This window comes from Scylla paramamosain, unplaced genomic scaffold (genome assembly GCF_035594125.1).
Source record: "Scylla paramamosain isolate STU-SP2022 unplaced genomic scaffold, ASM3559412v1 Contig26, whole genome shotgun sequence".
NCBI classification, from domain to species: Eukaryota; Metazoa; Arthropoda; class Malacostraca; order Decapoda; family Portunidae; genus Scylla; species Scylla paramamosain.
The window spans coordinates 820001-825000 of record NW_026973691.1 but is presented as its reverse complement, the minus strand read 5'-3'; the positions used below and the strand labels follow the sequence as shown (position 1 = coordinate 825000).

The 5000-nt window shown below is 46.5% G+C and overlaps 1 protein-coding gene across 1 annotated transcript in view; it reads left to right on the top strand.

Annotated features, from left to right (window-relative positions):
• Positions 1 to 1490, top strand: part of LOC135097614 (E3 ubiquitin-protein ligase TRIM56-like) — a 16681-nt gene extending 15191 nt beyond the window's left edge. The window contains exon 6 of the mRNA XM_063999543.1: positions 1 to 1490. This exon is cut by the window's left edge and continues 436 nt beyond it. The gene's annotated coding sequence lies outside the window, so the exon portion shown is untranslated.
• The last annotated feature ends 3510 nt before the right edge of the window (positions 1491 to 5000 follow it).

Here is a 5000-nt window from a genome sequence, read left to right as displayed (position 1 = left end):
CAGGGCTGTATATTGTCACCAACCCTTTTTAGCCTGTATACAGAGGAGCTAGCAGCCAGGATGAGAAGAATGAATGTAGGGGTAAGTGTGGGGAATGATAAAGTATGTGTGCTCCTTTATGCAGATGATGTAGTTGTTATGAGTGAATCAGCAGATGAGCTTCAAAGTTTGTTGGATGTAGTGGATGGCTATGGTAAAGACTTTGGAGTAAGGTTTAGCAGTGAGAAAAGCAAAGTAATGATTGTGAATAGATCAGAGGATGAAAGTAATGTGGTATGGAGACTTGGAGAGAATGAGTTGAGACAGGTGCAAGAATACAAGTACTTAGGGATGTGGATGAGTCCTAGTGGGTGTGCAAAGGCAAAGAATGAAAAGATAAGTATGGTAAACCAGTGGGTAGGTCGATTGGGAAGCGCGGCAAGGATGAGAGCAAGTAAGTATGATGTGTTGAGAGAAGTGTGGAAGAGTGTGGCTGTGCCATGTATAATGTATGGTATGGATGTGATTGCATGGAATGAAAGTGAAATTGATAAGTTAGAAGTGGGCCAGAACAAAGTAGCAAGGATGGCACTGAGTGCACCGAGGTGCACAGCAGTTGAAGCCTTGAGAGGTGACACGGGATGGAGCACCTTCAGAGAAAGACTGACAAAAGCCACACTTAGGTACAAGATTAGGCTTGAGAGAATGGATGATGCAAGAATAGCAAGGAAGGTGTACCTGTGGAATGAAAGTGGAAGCAAATGGAGGAAGAGATGCATGAGAATGACAGACAGGAATGGATTGCAAGTTGTGTGGGCGATAAGAATGGCTGGGAGGAATCAAAATGAGCGTGAATGGGTGGTAACAAGAGGAGGAAGAGTGGGAGCCGAATGGGATGTGAGAAAATGGAAGAATGAGATAGACAAAGAAGTGAAATGTGTGGGACTGAATGAATGGAAGAATGAGATGGAAAGAAAGAAGACCCTGGAATGGTACAAGGAGAAAGAGGCCCCGAGGTATGAAAGGTGGTATGATGGAAGCCTGGGCGGTGATCTTCTCTTCCGAGCGAGGGCACAGTGTATGGATGTGAATGCAAGGAGTTACAGGTGGTCTGAGTCCCACAGCAAAGTGTGCCAGATGTGTGACATGGGAGAGGATGAGACGGTGGAACATGTGGTGCTGGAGTGTGTGCAGTATGCCAGAGACAGGAATGAGATGATGCAAGTGATACTGACTGAGTTAGGGCATGATAGGAATGAAAGAGTGGAGAAGACAGGAAAGGAATGGATGGTGTTGTTGCTGGGACTGTGTAGAGAGGCGAATGAAAGGATGATTGAGGCGGTGAAAGAGTTTCTGGAGAGAATGTGGCGTGCCAGGTGTATGAACAATTAGGATAGAGGATGCTGTTCGTTTCTCTTTTTTTTTCCCCCCTTTCTACAGGAGTTGCCGATCCAAAGGGCTGGCTCAGGAGTGATCCTGTGCCACCTGTACCATCAAGATCAAGATCAAGATCAGGTCACAGTGGTCCTTTGCCTTTGCCTTGCTCTCTGAGTTTTCTCTGAGTTTTGTGGTTTATATTTCTTGCCTGTGTGCTGAAATACCCTGAAAATGGTGATGAGCGCGTGTGGTTCATGCGAGGAGAGTGTGGCGAACAGGCAAAGGGCTGTGGCATGCGAGAGATGCATGGCCTGGTTCCATGTAGCCTGTGTGGGCATGAAGGAGGCCAACATGAAGGCGCTGGGGTTCGAGCTTCTGGTGTTCCTCTGCAGGGAATGCCTGAGCAAGAGCCTCAATGAATGGAGGAACCAGGATGAAGAAAAAGAAGAGAGAGTGGAGCAGAGCACCCAGACAGAAAACCTGATGAAAGAGGCAGAAGCACAGACGACGAAGACTGAAGAGAGAAAAGACCAGCAAGAAGTGGTGGAAGTGGCCAGAACAGACAGACGCCCAAGGAAGAAGAGAATGGTAGTCAAGAAAGCCCCAGTACGTGTCATTGGAGACAGCATGGTAAGGAAGACTCCTGACTTTGTGAGAAGGGAAATTGAGTGCACCAGCATGGGAGGTGCTAAGATCCAAGACATCAAGAGGAAAGTCAAGGAAGAAGTGCAAGAAATGGAAGAGAGAAGCCTGCTAGTTGTCCAAGGAGGAGGCAACAACTTAGTAGAGGCAGGTGCTGAAGACACAGTAAAGGAAGTGATAGAAGCAGTGAGGGCAGCAGAAGAAAAGAAGATGTGTGTGGCTGTGGTGGGGGTCCTGCGGCGCCCACGGGAAGGAGTGCAGTATGAGAAGGTTAGAAGAGAAACGAACCGCAAGATATGCATGGAACTCATGAAGATCAAGATGGAATGGATGGCAGAGAAGAAGGGCAACGTGAGCTTCCTGGACATGGATGGGATCCTTGACCAGGACAAATTCTTCGGGAGAGACGGGGTCCACCTCAACCACAACGGGAATGAGAGGCTAGGACGTCGACTGGCTGAGTGGATGAGGGCGAGGCAGGTGTGTTGTGTGGACGACGCATGACGAGGAGGACTCACTGATGTCAGCAAACATGAAAGAAAAGAGACTAACCAGGCAAGTAAATGCGTGAAGATTGGCTGTATGAATGTGAGAGGATGGGGTGTGGGCAAGTTTGAGGATGTATGCAAGGAGCTCAGGGAGTGGAGGTTCGACTTAGTCGGGCTCACTGAGACTCACCTGAGAGATGATGTACGAATGGAGGGATGCGAGTATGTTATGATTGGAAAGGGGCGTAAGGCACAGGAAACACTGGGAGGAGGCGTAGCCCTACTCTACAAGAAAGAAAGAGGACTGAAAGTAGAGGAGATTGATGTGGGGGAGTGTACAAGTAGTGAGGATGTGCTTGCAGTAAGAGTGGAATGCATGGATGGTCGTGGCAGACCAGAGAAGGTGGTACTGGTGGTAGCGTACATGACTGTCATGGGTGAAAGAGCAGAGAGGGAAAATAGGAGGAAGTATGACATACTTAAGAAAGTTGTGAGAGAGCATGGAGAGGAGAGAGTGCTAGTTATGGGTGACATGAATGCACATGTGGGAATACTGGGGGAACAGGTGAACAGGAATGGTGAAATGCTTGGAGAGTTTGTTGATGAACTGGAGCTGGAAAATCTGAACGTTACTTTGGCAGAGGGGCGTGTGACTTGGAGTGCAAGAGAACAGGAATCAGCAATTGACTACATGTTGGTGAATGGAAGAATGCGTGAAATTGTGTCGCACATGTGGATAGATGAGGATGGTTTGGTTGATATTGTGTCCGATCACAACATGCTGGTTGTGGAGTGCTTGATGCAGGGTGGGAATGAAGTGAAAGTGGCAAGTAAGAGAAAGAAGTGGAGACTGAGAGATGTAGGGTGGGAGAACTTTCAGGTTGATCTGAGTGAGAGAAGCTGGGACGATGAAAGTGTGCATGACGTGGAGCATCTGAATGAGAAACTGGTTGAGGACGTGAGGGGTGCTGCTGAGAACCAGATAGGGTTTGTGAGAGTAGGTAGAAGAAAGAATGTATGTAAACCATGGTGGAATGATGAAATCAGAGCGGCTAGGAAGGAGCGAAAGAGAATGAGTAGACAGTGTAGATGGCTGAGGAAAAAGAGGCATGAAAGCGATGAGGCAGAGAATGAGTATCTGAATGCATGGGCAGCGTATGTGAAGCAGCAGCGGTTGACGAGACGAATGATAATGAATGCTAAAGTGAAGAGTGAAAGGAGCGTGATTCAATCTTTAAGGGAGAAAGGTATGGAAGGTGGCCGTGAATGGTACAAGTTCATGAGAGGTGAGAATATGTCAGGCAGTGTTGGTGTGGAGAGTCTAAAAGTGGAGGGTGTAGTTATAACAGAGAAGGATGGAATCAGGGAGGCAATCAAAGGGTTCTGGGAAGAAGTAGGTGGGGTAGGTGAGATGTTTAGTGTGAGAGAAGAATGTGTAACACTGGAAAGGAAGAATGCAGATGAACTGGATGAAAGAATCAGTAGGGATGAAGTGGAGAGGTGTGTGAGAAGGCAGAAGAATGGCAAGGCAGCAGGTCCAGATGATATACCCTATGAGTTCTACAAGAATGGTGGGGAGGTAGTGATAGACAGAATGACTGAGTTATTCAACCGAGTGTGGGATGAAGAGAGAGTGCCAAGAAAGTGGAATGAGAGCCGAGTGTGTCTGTTACATAAGGGAGGATTTAAGAGTAAGAATGAGCTGAAGAACTACAGGCCAATTGCATTAGTGAATACAGTAGGTAAAGTTTTCAGTGCAGTGTTGAATGAGAGACTGTGTAAATGGATTGAGAGAGCTGGAGTGCTGGGTGAAGAACAGAATGGTTTTCGTAGGGACAGGAGAGCTGAGGACAATATGTTTGTGGTGAATGAAATGATTGAGAAGAAAAAGAAGGATGGGGGTAAATTGTACCTAGGTTTTTTGGATATAGAGAAAGCTTATGATAGAGTGAACAGAGAAATGTTAGGTAGAGTCTTAGAAAAGATTGGATTGAGTGCAAAGATAGTTAACGTAGTGCAAAGTATGTATGTGGACACAAGAGCTAGATACAGGCTAGGAGACATAGAAACAGACTGGGTGAAGAGTGAGAGAGGAGTTAGGCAGGGCTGTATATTGTCACCAACCCTTTTTAGCCTGTATACAGAGGAGCTAGCAGCCAGGATGAGAAGAATGAATGTAGGGGTAAGTGTGGGGAATGATAAAGTATGTGTGCTCCTTTATGCAGATGATGTAGTTGTTATGAGTGAATCGGCAGATGAGCTTCAAAGTTTGTTGGATGTAGTGGATGGCTATGGTAAAGACTTTGGAGTAAGGTTTAGCAGTGAGAAAAGCAAAGTAATGATTGTGAATAGATCAGAGGATGAAAGTAATGTGGTATGGAGACTTGGAGAGAATGAGTTGAGACAGGTGCAAGAATACAAGTACTTAGGGATGTGGATGAGTCCTAGTGGGTGTGCAAAGGCAAAGAATGAAAAGATAAGTATGGTAAGCCACTGGGTAGGTCGATTGGGAAG